Raw genomic sequence first — 14,917 nt, forward strand, 5'->3', positions numbered from 1 at the left:
CCATTTACTTTCCTCCATATTCCTCAGCCGTTCTTCATACTCAATTTTACTGCGAGCTTCCCTCACTTCAAAACTAGTCCAGACCATATCCCCTTGCACAGCTTCATTTGTAGTCTTCCCGTGAGCGCCCAATGCGAGGCGACCCACTGACCTTTGGTTCCCGTCGAGTCCTGATTGTACCCCTGATTTAAAGCAAACAACCGCATTTGCAAAAGTAAGTCCTGGAACCATTACCCCTTTCCACATACCTCGGAGGACTTCGTACCTATTGTATCCCCATAGCGCTCTGTGCTTCATTATGGCTGCATTTCTCTTCCCCTTGATGACTGTTATGGTTTTTTCCTGTGTTTTCATATATCCGTTGCCTTCGTTTATCCATATACCAAGGTATTTATATTCTGTTACCCGAGGTATTTCTTGGCCCTCTATCTCCACTGTCTGTTCACTGTTTTCATTGAATACAATAACACCTGATTTTCTAACACTAAATTTCAAACCTAAATTGTTGCCTTCCTGTCCACAAATATTAGCCAGACGTTGCAAATCACTTTGGTTGTTTGCGAGCAACACAATGTCGTCTGCATAAAATAAACCTGGGAGTTGCTGCTCTATTACTGTACCTGCCTGTTTGTATGAGAGATTAAACCCGATATTACTTCCTTCTAGCGCCCTCTCCATCCTCACCATGTACATCATAAACAGCAGCGGGGATAAAGGGCACCCCTGCCTCAGTCCCTTGTTGATATGAACTTTCTCCGCGCTCCTCATCCCTTCCCATTCAACGCAAACAGTATTTTCTAGGTAAATCTCTCTCAAAAGCTGTATACAATCGTTACCTAAGCCTTCCCCTTCCAGAATATCCCACAAAATGCTGCGGTCTACGTTGTCGTATGCTCCTGTAATGTCCAAAAAGGCCACATACAACGGTCTGCTTTCTGCTTTTGATATTTCAATACACTGAGTAAGAACAAACAAGTTATCATCCAAACGCCTACCTATTCTAAAGCCATTCTGAAGCTCTCCCAAAATGTCCTTATTTTCTGCCCATGCTTGAAGCTTTAATTTGATTGCCTGCATTGCTAGCCTGTATATTACCGATGTAATGGTCAACGGTCTATACGAGTGAATTCTGTCTTTCTCCCCCTTACCTTTATAAATTAAATTCATTCTACTTTGTCGCCAACTGTCTGGTATTCGTCTATCTTTTAAAGTTTTTTCAACTGCTTTCACGAGAGCTTCCTTACTTTTTGGTCCCAGTTCATTTATCAGCCTAACGGGAACCTCGTCTAGCCCTGTGGCTGTGCGCTTAGGAATTTTCTCTTCCGCTTTCTTCCAGTTTAAATTTGTAAGCACTAGCTCCTTTCCCCCTTGGGTCTCTTTCATGCTCTTTTTCTCTTCAAATACAACCTCGTCCTTGCCTTGGAAAGATTCAGCTGTTACTTTTTGGATGTAATTTATTGCTGCTTCTCCTTCCAGTCTGTTTTCATCTTCGTCTAGGATATGTTGTTGTATTGTTGTTGATTTCCTGCCTAATAATTTTATGTGATTCCAAAATATTCTAGGTGCGGCCTTCTTTTTCTCACGTATTTCTGACAACCAACTCTCACTTTCACCTTTTAATTTTGCTTGCACCAGTATTTGAACCATAGACTTTTTCTCCCGGTATATTTCCCATTTACCGGTTACTTCATCCTGTGGCAACTGCGCCTTCTTTGCCTGCCTGTGCTCTCGAGATGCTTTCTGTCTTTCGGCGATCGCTTCTCGTATCTCCTTGTTCCACCAGCTTTTCGGTTTCTTTTTTCCTTTCCATTGAACGTGTTGTTTCTCTTTCCGTATTTCTGTCGTTACTACACTTAGAAGCTCACCATATTCCCACCCCTTACTTGGCGACTTGCCAATTTCTTCCTCCACTCTAGTGACTATATTTGCTATTTGTTCAGCGTTCAAATTTGGGCTGGCCATTTTGCTTTCGTTGCTCTCTTTCCCAACTACATATCCCATTTTCAAAATGATGCGTTTATGGTCACTCCCTATGCTGCTAAACCCTTCCTCATCGATGACCATTTCTCTCAACTTATCCTGAATTCCTTCTGTCATCAGACAGTAATCAATGGTCGATTGCCGGTTTCCCACTTCCCACGTGATCTGTCCTTCACACTTAGGCCCTGTATTCACGATCACGAGGTTATGTTGCTCGCAAAGGTCTAGCATTAACTTCCCGTTATTGTCGGTATAGCCGTCTAAATCCTCTATGTGGGCATTCATGTCACCTAATAGGACTATCTCAGCACCATTCCCGAAACCCCTAATATCAGCGCTTATGCATTCTACTAATTCTTTATTCTTCTCTGTGCAATTTATTCCGGTCCACAAATACGTAACTCCAAGCTAAGTTTCTTTCCCACTCATTGTACCTGATAACCAAAGATGCTCTTGACATTGTGAATTTACTCTTTTCCATTTGGCTCCCTGATGGATGAGCATTCCGACTCCCCCTCCCTTTCTTTCCGACTTAGTTCTGTTGCACCCTTCCCATACATAATTCTCAATAAGTGGCGGCTCTTCTGAGTCTGTAAGGTGCGTTTCTGTAACCGCATATACCCCTATTTGTTCTCTACGTAACTGCTCCTCAATCTCTGCCCACTTTTCCTTTCTTCTGCCGCCCTGCATGTTTATGTAGCCTATTGCATGGCGAGCTCTTGTTCTTGCTTTCCTCCTTTTCCTCTTATCGACGGCGATGCTCTTCTGCTGTTCCCCTAGGGGACCTTCTTTATTACTACCTACTCTGACCTCCCGAGCGCCCGCGGGCCCCCTAAAAAAGCAACAGCGCGACCCCCAAGTCGCCAGCCCACTTCTCGTGCTAGCCTGTAATTGAAGTGGATCCCATCTCGTTTAAAACCACCACAACTTCTCACTTCCCTGTTTACTTCGACAACCTCGAAGCCTTTCTCTCGGCTCATTTTCCATATTGCCTCATTGGCAGCCATTACGGCTCTTTGTACGTGACTGTCACGCACAGGCACCTCCGGCACCGTGCACACCACGATCTGCACCTGAGGGGATAGCTCGCGCAAGTCGTCCACCCCCTTCGCCAAGCGCTGGGCTAGTCCTGGCCCTTTCCTGTTCAGGACGTCATTTAGCCCACCTGCTACTACGACAAGGTTGCGCACGTGGGCATTCTCCGTGAGCTTTTCTTTTGCTCGCTCCATGACAGAACCCAGTGTCTGCCCTGGAAATGTCCCTACCGCCACTCTTTTGTCGCCTTTCACCCTCTCCACAATTGCTTTTGAGCACCCAGCCATGTTTGAGTCGCCAGCGATGATCACCCTTTCACTCTCTCCTACCTCTCCCTGCTTCCCGGCTTCCTGTGGCTGCAGCGTCGCCTCCCGCGGGGCGTGTTGCGCTGCTTCGCTATAACTACGCCGATTCACCGGCGGCGAGCTGACTACCGCTTGCCCTGCCACCCTGCCCCCGACTTCGCATGTAGGGTCTACCCTACTTTCTGTGCTTTTGCCTCCGGCTTGGTGTCCCGACCCATCATTCTCCGCTGCGCGCGTCTCAAGCGCATCGAGACGCCTATGCAGTTCTGCTCTCCTTTCCTTCTCTTCTCCAAGCTCGGCCACGGTTCTTACTAATTGCGTGGCCTGCACCGCTTCCACCTTGACCAACTCGGCGACTTTCGCCTGCAAAGCTAACCGCCTCTCCCGCTCCTCCTTCAGGTCTGCTTTCAGCTCCTCGAACTTGGCTGTCCAATTTCCTTCCAGTTTTTGGACTGCTTCCCTGACCTTTTCGCACAGCCTGCACGTAAAGCTAGACTCTTCCGCGTCTGCTAAGCTCTGGAAACTGGTCTCGTCGAGGGAGCACCAGCGCAGGCACTCGTCGCACTGCACTTGCTCCGCATCCCCCGCGGCCTTCCCTTTGTTTGGTTTCATCGCTAGGCCTACTTCCTCAGGCTCAACGAGCACGTCCGCCAAATCACTTCGAAGAGCTAGCTGAGATAGTTACATAGGCCTATCAAACAGGTCCCGCCTAGCACCCAGGCCCAACGAGGGAAACCGCCAGATCCAGACAAAGCCGGCACGTTTACCACGCTTACCACGAATTCAAAATTTGCGCCCCCGCTCCATGCAAAACAAAAGAAGAAAAAAAGACCACCTAGCCACGAACGAGGTCGCTAAAGCCTCGACACAGGAGCGTCCGCACGCCCAATTACTATTTAAATACAAAAAACAGCTAATAAAAACAGAAGCAAGCTCAAAGCATGCACAAAAACTTATGATTTCGTCGTCGCCACGGAGCTCCGAAACGCACGTCCTTCCGCCACAAAATCTGCCGGTCGAGTTCCGGTGGCGCAGGAAATTGGCGCCATCTGTGTACAGGGCGACGCAAAAATCCGTTTCCCTTGCATGGCCTCGTAGATCATCGCGCGCACGCGCGCCGATCCAGGTGGCCAAGCCCTTCCCCCCGCTAGGCTCCTCTCCCTACGCCCTCTCTCGTAATACACTCTCAACTCCCTCACCTTCGACTGTCTACGCGCCGCGCCGCCGTGCCATCCCCGCCGGCCCGGCGGCTGCTGCGTTGACACCACAATCAAAGTGATCGCTGTGGAAAGAGCTTCGATAAAGCAGTGCAACGTGGATCCCGGTAGCTGTTGGAGTAACTCAGGGGCGAACTTTGGCAGCGTCTGCTAGCTGTACCCGGCCTAGGTGCCGCCACCGTCGGCGCCCCGGAAGAGCCGAGAGAAGGAGCGCTGGCACAGGAGGAGGAAAGAGCTGTCGTTACCTTTAGATCATTTATTAAATCTTATGGGCATTTTAGGCATTTATGGGTGTTCTGTGGTGCCACCGCCGCACTCGCGCGTTGGCCGTCTATCTCGCCTGCCTTTGTCTACGTATATGTGTAGTTCTGTGTTTTGTCTGCGCATTTGTTATTTCGTGTGCATTCTCTGACTGATGAGGTGACATGACGAAGCCTCGTCGGAGGAGCTACTGCTGCTTCGCTCCCGGTTGCAGAACTGAACGTGTCGAAGTTTAACACCCGAGGACGACGAAAGGCGCTATGTTTGACATCGGAACGTTCACCGTGCTCATAAGCCCCTGGAACTGACTGGCGCTGTGTGTGAGCTGCAGTTCGAAAGAATATACGTGTTTCGAGACTACGTTCACATGATTGATGGAAATGAGGAAGTGCGGATACCGCGTGGAAAGCCCTCGCTTTCACCGGACGCAGTACCCGTGCACCATGCTGCCGAATGTTCCCATGTACTTGTAGAAGGTGCCAGCTAGTACGCGAAAAATTTCCAAGAGGTGAAAGGTGTGCGCAGAACCTACAGAGCGTGGCTCATCTAAAAAAAACCTTGCTTGCAAGTTGATGAGCTTCAAACGAATGGGCCTGCTGTCGACGTGCAATAGATATGCCGTTTGTCTTATGGAATGTGGCTCAACGGACAGAGCAGTGGGCCGCTAACAAACTTCCCAGCTGTGGTGGTGCTGCTGATGTTCTGGTCTTTTATAACAGTGAGTGTCACGCCATCATAATTGAAAAAATAAGGCTGGCTTCATCAACTAAGGAAGTACACAAGGGGACATCTGCCGGACGTATGTTTGCCATACATTAATATTAGAACCACTGTCACACACAATGGATGAAGCGAAACAGGTGCTGCATGACTCTTCTCGTGCGATTTTACAGCGGAGCTGTAGGATCCCAAGATTTCTTCGTGGTGTAACGTCGACGGAAAACGATCATCTATGCCTCCTACCTCCGTAAGGCAGAGGCTACAAGCACTCAGTAAAGTGAAGCGAACAGTGCATGCATTCTATGTAGTCACTACATATACAGAACAGCATACGCTTCAATAAAGAAGAAGCTCAAAACAAACATCCGAACCACGTGCATAATTGATGATAAGGCACTCCTGCGCCTACATGCAATGCAGCACGTAGCTCTCTCCGCATACGTTTCCCGGTAAACATTGCCGTTGTGCTAGCTGCCGCGGCGACGGCAGCTTAGTGACGTAACTACATTTTCGTACGTGAAAGAAGAACCCACCTAGCAACTGATTTGTCTTGTGTCACGTAAGCATAATAAGGACTCCTGAAGAGCAGTGCATATACGAGGCGCGGCGAATTTCTCTTCTCTCTGGTCCACTCTTTGCATAGGTGCGCAAAGTAGAGGCGCAAGCCAAGTCGCAAGCCGTCGAAACATACTAGGTAAAGTGCATGCGAATGTCGCCACATGAATGATTTCAACCTACGTCGCAATGAGTAATTGTTCTAGTTGTCGTTTACAGCTTCGCTGTCCAACCATCTTTACAGCATGGATTGGAGCCCATTCTTTGCGCGTAAATAAAGCGCTCACTGCAGAACTAAATCTGCGTGTGCACTGAATGTCCTCTTTTCTGTGCGAGTTCCGATAAGCCAGTCGTGCCACCGGCGCGTGCCTGGACTCGCATGTACCAACAAATTTTTTTAAACTTGTGTCCTCGCAAGAAAAGGAAACGAATCATCTCTCTTTCTTTACCCTCTTTCTCTCTATTCTGTAGATTAAAAAAATGGCTGTGGCTTAGTTAAGGTTAAGCCCAGGATGCGAAGCATACTAGCCTTTATTTTAACGCGACAGCGTTAAGGAGCTCGTGTCGCAGAAAAGGCGGTGTCGTCGGCGTCGGCTCAGGCGCACATTTCGTTGTCGCGCCGAACGTTGCGTTGCTCGACGCTCACCGCGTCCGATGCGGGGGGCGACGCCGCGAGCGACGGCGCGAGTTGGAGCCCCGTTTCTCCTCTGTCGTGACGTCACGGTGTCACGTGGTATTGAAGGCGACACCGCCGCGCCTGAGGAGCTGGGTTGAGCTCTCGAGCGACGGCGCGAGTTGGAGCCCCGTTTCTCCTCTGTCGTGACGTCACGGTGTCACGTGGTATTGAAGGCGACACCGCCGCGCCTGAGGAGCTGGGTTGAGCTCTCGAGCGACGGCGCGAGTTGGAGCCCCGTTTCTCCTCTGTCGTGACGTCACGGTGTCACGTGGTATTGAAGGCGACACCGCCGCGCCTGAGGAGCTGGGTTGAGCTCTCGTAATATGCTTCGCATAAAAAAAAACGCGGTGGAGCGTATTGAAACGTGGTTATCACCCGTGCGAGGAGACATCCGACACGTGTGCGTACATGAAGGGGCCCAGGTGAAAGGCGCAGCTGCGCCGCCTGTGCGTTTTCGGGAAAACTGCTTCACCACGGAGTTCCCACAGCCCACTACCCCTAATCTAGTACACCATAATTTGACGCCTGTTAGATCGACATATCCCCCGGTGTAGGGTAGCAAACAAGGTGCACACTAGTCAAAGGAGTGGTGACATATAATATTTATGAATCATTTCATTTTTTTTTCTTGTTAAGAGAAGGTCCAAACGCTCTAAACATTAGTAAAATACAGGCACGTGTCACAGCGTTGTATCTACGTGCGGGAGAGTTTTGGTCCTCGCGTGACTTTTGCAGCAAGACATCATTTTTTTACGTGCCTTGCATGGAGAAAGAAAAAACATCTTATTTCCTTCCTATGTGTTACCTTGTTTATCGAGAGGGTCTCACGTAATTATTGTTCAAAACATAGCGGTTATGACGTCACCTTCAACATTTTACTACTCTGTGGAGGTTGGTAATGTAGATATGACGCGCCCACACGCATGCCTAAAGTTACATATTCAACGACCCCAACAACAAAATGCTGTCTTGGTGTGAAATTTGAGCAAGAACAACGTGGTATCCGTGTGAACATTTTCTTCTTCTTTCAAATAACGTGCAGGGGCCCGGAAAACGGGTTTGTCTCTTAAAATGGCAGAAAAAAAGGACACACATACGAATCACACTATGGCACTAAAGTAGACATTACTCACGTCATAAGGAAGCAGCTTATTATCCCACCGCTACCCAAAAACAGGAATCCCGATCACCACAGGGAAAGGCGGGAGGAAAGGGGGAGGATATTCCAACGCTCTCAGGACGTGGTGTACGTGGACGTGGTGCGTCGTGTACACACGACTGATCAGCATATGTCTGTCGTTGCAGTGAAATCGGAGGGTGATCTTAAGGTCAGCGGATCTATTAAAGCATTCAGAGCCGAGGTGGCTGAGGAATCGGCCATTGCTCTCGCAATGGCCTCGATAATAGTCAGCGATTCTAACCGCAATTTTAAGTTACGCAAAGGGGCGCTTTTCGCCGGAGTCACAACTAATCCTGGCAAACTTCCGCGGTCAGCGGGTGGTCCATATCATCTGGGCGCCTGCGCACACCTCCCCTCCCCGGCGACGAGGCGGCCGACACCGTGGCTCGAGGACTCGCAAGCCGAGCCACCGGGGCGCCGCGGCTGACAGGGGACCGGATGGTTGGCTGCAGGGAGATATATCTATTACAGATTGGGGAGGGTGCGTTTTCCTCCCGCACACCCATCACTTAATAAGCAGCAGGCGGTGCCATGGCGCCTCCTTCAAACCAATCTATACGTATCTAAATTCAGTGCACTATCGTCCAGAACAATATTCGGCCAAATTTTGTCAAGAAAGGGCGGACCTGGATCACATTATCTGGGACTGCCCTCGGGCGCTCCCACGCTCCAGAAGTTAAGGATCGGAAGCAGTGAGCAGCTCGGCCCCCGAAGACCAACTTTTGGCCGTCCAGCAGGCCGAGGATGCTGCCAGAGCTCAAGGGCTTCTGGCCGCCACCTAGGCGGGGTAGCCCCCGCCACCAATGAAGAGGAAACGAATCGCCCAGGAAACAGACGAACAGCGCGCCGAACGACTGGCTAAACGCCGCAACATAGCTAGACAACCAGACTAACCTGGACTTGCAATCAAGATTAACCAAGGCTAACCATGCTATGGATTATCTTTCGCTGCGTATATCCTGGCATAGCCGAGTTAAGCAACTGCCAATTTTTGCTCTCTCTTGCACTTTGCGGGGCTTTCTTAGCTCGAATTTCGCATAGAGATTAGATTTTATGGTCCCATACGTTCGGTATACTTGTGCACAGAGTTTGTTCAAATAGCTTTCGGCTCTTGCAGTTAGCAGAAGCATGGCCTTTGAGATTGGCATTTGTTACCAAGCGAGAGACGCAGTTGAGGTGTTGATTTTAACAGCACTTATTCACAGTGCTTCTTTTTTTCACACATGAAGTGTCAAGTCTAATTGTTATATTGAACGATGTTTACAAATATGGACTTTAAGAGCTCCAAATCTCTTTTAAACGATTTATCTTCAGAAAATGCACGTTCATGTATTATCCTTACGTGCGATAAGCGTATCGCAGCGCTTCTACAATTTCAAAAATATGCGAGTATATATATATATATATATATATATATATATATATATATATATATATATATATCACTCTTAGGGCAGAGTTACACCCTATGGCTTGCCCCTTCTGATAACGCGCGTGCCGTTCGTAGTTCCGGGCTCGCAGCGTTAAAGAAAGGAAACGCATCAAGGCAGGTAACGATTATTGTTGTGAGGCAGAAGGGGCAAGCCAAAGGGTGTAACTTTGCCTAAGAGTGTACTCGCCAACTTTCTGTGGCAAGGAATTAAGGCAAAGCGCGCACAAGTGAGAGCACTTCTGAAAAGGGTCCCATGTTTTCATCCTTGTTAGTTTAAGCTGGGGAAGAGAAAACAAACACCTTACTAACAGCAGTTAAATAAGATAAATTAAACCACTGAATGTAAAAGTTTGCGCGCGGCCGCGCGCGTTTGTTTAAAGTACTATAGTGCGGGTTAATAGTCAATGGCTCAACCGTATGCTCGCCAGCCAATGGCAAGCGTACAAACGCTTGAGAGAGAGAGAGAGAGAGAGAGAGAGAGAGAGAGAGAGAGAGAATAGACATTTTTATTAGGTAAATGCAGCTATGGAGAGGCGTCCTCATTCCAGAATGCCTTGAGCTCGGGCCGCGTCCTGGGCCCTCGCAATCAGCCGTTGCTGATCCTCGAGGTCGGAGCTGGCCAAGGCTCTCTCCCAAAGCTCGTTAGTGGGGTAAGGGTTCGGAGGATTTAATGGTGCCGCTCTGCAACCCCCTACTATGTGCCTGAGGGATACGGGCTCTGTGCAGAAGCGGCATTGCGGAGAGAATTTTGTAGGGTCTATGAGGTGATTTCTGGTTGGGTGGGGGAATGTATTAACCTGTAGAGCTCGGAGGAATCGCTCCTGCTCTCTAGGTAGTGACTTGTGTGGGGGTGCATATGTTCTGCACGTTAGCTTGTAGTGTTGTGTGATGTCTTGGTAAGAGACTAGAGGGTGCATGCGCTCAGGTTCAGATTCCTCGGCGTCGGCTCGGTGGGTCAGATCTCGAGCCACGTGGTTGGCGACCTCGTTGCCAGGAATGCCTTGATGAGCTGGCGCCCAGATGATCATGACTGATCTCGTTGGCGGCTTTTGATTGATGATCCGGAGCGTAGTAGCATGAATTCTGCCGCTAGCAAAGTTGCTGCACGCCTGTTGGGAGTCGGTCACTATGACTTCAACCTCTGTTTGGGAGAGCGCGAGGGCTATGGCCGCTTCCTCGGCTTGGAGGGGATTGTTTCGTGTGAGCGAAATGCTGCTCCGATGTTCTGTGTTGACGACTACGGTGGCTGTTGTGGCTGCGCGTCTGGAGTAAGAAGCCGCGTCAGTGTAGGCTGTAGAGGGCAGAGTTCCGTATCGCTTGTGTATGGCCAGGGCGCGGGCCTCCCTTCGCTCTGCGTGGTGCACTGGGTGCATATTGCGAGGTAGAGGACGTACGGTGATGTTTCTCCGGATGGCATGGGGTAAGCTCACATTCTGAGGCGGCGGATGGCTCAGAGGGGCAGAGAGCCCCAGGCGTAAGAGAATGGACCTCCCTGCTTCCGTAATCGCCAGCCTTGTTCGCTGACTGGATAAATGTGCCTCGTTCAGCTCCTCGGCCTTCTTGTGCACACCTAGTCGTAGTAGGCGTTCTGTGGACGTACTGATTCGCAGACCCATCGCCTGTTTATATGCCTTTCTGATCATTGTGTTGATTTTCTTGGGTTCCGTATCGTTGAGTAGTGCGTACGGAATAGCGTAAGTTATTCGAGACACGACGAAGGCTTGGACAAGCCGAAGCGTGTCCGCCTCCCCCATGCCTCTTGTCTTGGTTGTTATTCGCCGGATCATGTGCGTAACTTGGGCTGTTGTATTCTTAAGCTTTTGAATTAATATTGTATTGGTGCGATCCGACTGGAAAACCATTCCCAATATCTTTACGCTCTGAGACGGAATGATGGTGTGTCCCTCGAGTTGTATGTTGATAGTGGGCGAGTCGCACGTGTGTTTCTTTCGCGGTGAGACCAGGAGTAGCTCCGACTTTTGGGGGGCGCAGCTGAGCCCGCATGACTTAGCATAGTCGCTCACCACGTCTGCAGCTTCCTGCAAGTGGTTCTCCATTTCCCCGATGGACCCTGTGGACGACCAGATGGTAATGTCGTCGGCATATAGGCCATGCCGGATCCCTGGGATGTTATCGAGGAGCGGCGGTAGGGCGATATTGAAAAGGAGAGGAGATAACACTGCGCCCTGTGGTGTGCCGCGCCCGCCCAGTAGGAAGAGGTTTGTGGCTTTGTCCCCGACCTTTAGGATGGCTTTTCTATCTGAGAGGAAATCTCTGATATAGGAGTACGTCCTGGCCCCACAACCCAGCGCGTTTAGCCTCTGTAAGATTGCTGTGTGCTTGACGTTATCGAACGCCCCTTTAAGATCTAAGGCGAGGAAAGCCGTGGGGGAGTTGCGTGTCGCTGGTACAATCACCTCCTCTTTCAGCTGAAGTAGGATGTCTTGAGTTGAGAGGTGTGGACGGAATCCTATCATCGTTGTTGGACGTTTCCCCGAGTCCTCCAGTAATGGTTGTAACCGACTGAGAACGATGGGCTCTAGGAGCTTTCCTACACACGAAGTGAGGGACATCGGTCATAGGTTCTCAATGGCTAGTGGCTTGCCTGGCTTCGGTATCAGACGAACCTCGGCTATTTTCCAGTCCTCGGGAAGGTTTCCTTTCCTCCATACTTCGTTAAGATGAGCGGTAAGCTCTAGTAGCGAGGGGATGTCAAGATTTACGAGTGCCTTATTGGTAATTTGGTCCATTCCCGGGGCTGTGTGGCGTCTCAAGCCCATTATCGCCGCTGTTACCTCATGTAGATGAATGTCCTCATCTAGGAGCTCGTTAGGGGTGCCGGTGTAGGGTGGCAGATGCTCCGGTGGCTGTGTGGGGAAGTACTGGGCTTTGTTTGAACCGCACCGATGGCACCGGCTGTTGGAAGCTCAGTGCTGACGCCCGTTATTGCAACTGGGTCGCAAGCCCCAAGGGTAGCGTTGGCCTGGCGGCCTGGGGCACACTGGAAGCATCCGAAGGTCCCAGCAAAGCATGAGGCGACTGCTAACAGAACAACTTGTTTATTCTAGCATCGCAAAGAGCGGGCGGTCAGGTCGACCGAAGTAGAGAGACGGGAGAGCACGTTACTCAACAGCAGAAATCGGAGCCTCTCTCCTGGCGTCCGGGGGCAGCTGCTCTTATACTCTCGGACTTGAGAGCAAGAGGGAAGGTCACGGGACTTCACCACGTGACAGCGGCGACGGACGGACTGAAAGACACGTTGGAACAAGGAGGTGACGCATCAGCCGGGCCGGCGCCGGACAGACCTCCTCGCTTCACACTGGGGGAGCTCCTCTCCCCGGCTGCCGCGCTTTGACAAGCGTGGGCACACACACACACACGCACACACAAAGACACGTGGCACTGATCATGCCGGGACGCGCTCGGCGGGGCGCGCTCGCGGCCGCTCCGAACGGGCCAAAATGTCCGCCGCTTGGAACGAAGCTCCGGCGTACGTTGCATCCGCGCTGGCTTTACCGCGCGTCGTAGGCGAAACGTAACAGACCGCCCCGCCGGGGGAGGGAGATCCCGATGGTCAGGGGACTGCATCCGCTGTCCGGAGGGATGTCGCTCGATGATGCTCATAACCGAAGTCGGTCGTCCCACGGCGTTTCTTGAGCGCAGCGCACCGAGAAGGCCTCGTTCTCACGTTCAGGTTCACAGAGGACACTGCAAAGTGACTTCGGGAGAGTTCTCATTTTTCTCTCGTTCCCAGCAAGCGTTAGAACTACGCCGAAACTCAGCCGTTCAGTCAGCAAGCACGGCACAACCCTCACTAAGCCATGCCAGGCTCTTTCCCCTTTAATACTACTGCCTAGTTCCTTACAGTAGTCTAGCAGCACTCAGAACGCGTCCACAAATCGGAAAATTGCACTAGAAAGCACATCATCACTTTGAAACACTACACAAAAGCAATATGTTAAAAATCCTGCCTCAGGAAGAAAAACATCAATAACAAACAATTTTGAGGCTGATTCCCACGTTAGGGGCTTCGACTTAAGCCATCGGCGTTACCGTTGAGACTCCCCTTTTTGTAACGCACCTCAAAAGATTGTTGTTGCAAAGCAAGGCTCCAGCGCAGGAGGGGGCCATTTGTGAAAGAGATAGTCTGCAGCCATTGGAGAGGGCAGTGATCCGTTTCGAAACATGCGAAGCGGAGATCGCAGCGAGCGACCGTACACGAGCTCAGCTGGCGAACACCCCGTAGCCGCATGCGGCGCGGTCCTCAATGCAAACATCACCCCAGGCAGAAACAGTTCCCAGTCAGTTTGTTCTTCAAACCACAATGCTCTCAACACGCGCTTCATGACGGAGTGGAGCTTCTCAACGGAATTCGACTGGGGGTGGTGCACTGAGCTGTGTAGCAGCTTTATCCCGCACCTTTCGAGAAAGGCCGTCGTCAAAGCGCTAGTAAACACTGTGCCCTGATCTGATTGGATTTCCGCAGGAAAACCAACTCGCGCAAATATGGACAGTAGTGCATTGACTATCTCAACTGAGCTGAGTTCTTTAAGCGGCACTGCTTCAGGGAACTTTGTAGCTGGGCAGATTACAGTCAAAATGTGTCTGTACCCCGTGGCTGTTACCGGCAGAGGTCCCACTGTATCAATAACGAGCCGTCTAAAAGGCTCCGTAATGATAGGTACCAACTTCAACGGCGCCCTCGATTTGTCCCCTGGTTTGCCGACCCGCTGACAGGTGTCCCTACTAGAAAATCCTATTTGTTTTCAAACGGGTTTCATCAAATAGGGTTATGGAACGGGACCCCGTTTGAACCTGTTCAGTCCTGACCTGTTTAAATCCCGTTTGTTCCTGTTTAAACCTGACCCGTTTAAATCCTGTTTAAACCTGACCCGTTTAAATCCTGTTTAATCCTGACCCGTTTAAATCCTGTTTAATCCTGACCCGTTTAATCCCGTCCTATCTAACCAAGACCCGTTTGCCCCTGTTCAGACCTATTTTTTGCTACATTCATACCAGGTCCTTTCAGAATGGATTGATGTTGCTTAATATAATTTACTCTTTACACATATTTTGTGCACTTGTGTATTTGCGATCAGCATTGAAGAGAAGTAGATCTGCATTAGGTTCGCAACAAGAAGCCACTTTCATATGTAGGTTTGCCTGGTACATTGCTTGATACGAAGATGAACACAATTTTCGGCATAAATTGATTAGCACTACCAACACTGATGTGATACATTATGAACAAGTTTTGTATGACCCACGAGTACGTCCTCTATGTATGACCTACAAGAAAACGCACCCTGAAGAAGATTGTACCTCCTTTTCATATTTATACTACAAGTATGCAAATATAATTCTTGCTAGTTTAGTAAATGTTCGATTACTTGTACTCGTCTTAATGCAGTGCTTCTTGCTGTAATGGTTTGTACACAAATCCACAGTAAAGTGTAATTTTGGGGTGAAAAATGTCAGGCAAAGTATTGGCATGTACTTGTAATTGAAAAAGACAAGTATACTTTACGTAGGTATTTCTGTACACCCACTTGAGCT

At 50.0% G+C, this 14,917-nt stretch overlaps 1 protein-coding gene across 2 annotated transcripts in view; it reads left to right on the plus strand.

Moving 5' to 3' along the window:
• LOC139052759 (chromosome-associated kinesin KIF4A-like) overlaps positions 1-14,917 on the plus strand; it is a 124,410-nt gene that overhangs the window by 19,656 nt on the left and 89,837 nt on the right. The window lies entirely within an intron of this gene.

This window comes from Dermacentor albipictus, unplaced genomic scaffold, assembly GCF_038994185.2.
Source record: "Dermacentor albipictus isolate Rhodes 1998 colony unplaced genomic scaffold, USDA_Dalb.pri_finalv2 scaffold_33, whole genome shotgun sequence".
Taxonomy (NCBI): domain Eukaryota; kingdom Metazoa; phylum Arthropoda; class Arachnida; order Ixodida; family Ixodidae; genus Dermacentor; species Dermacentor albipictus.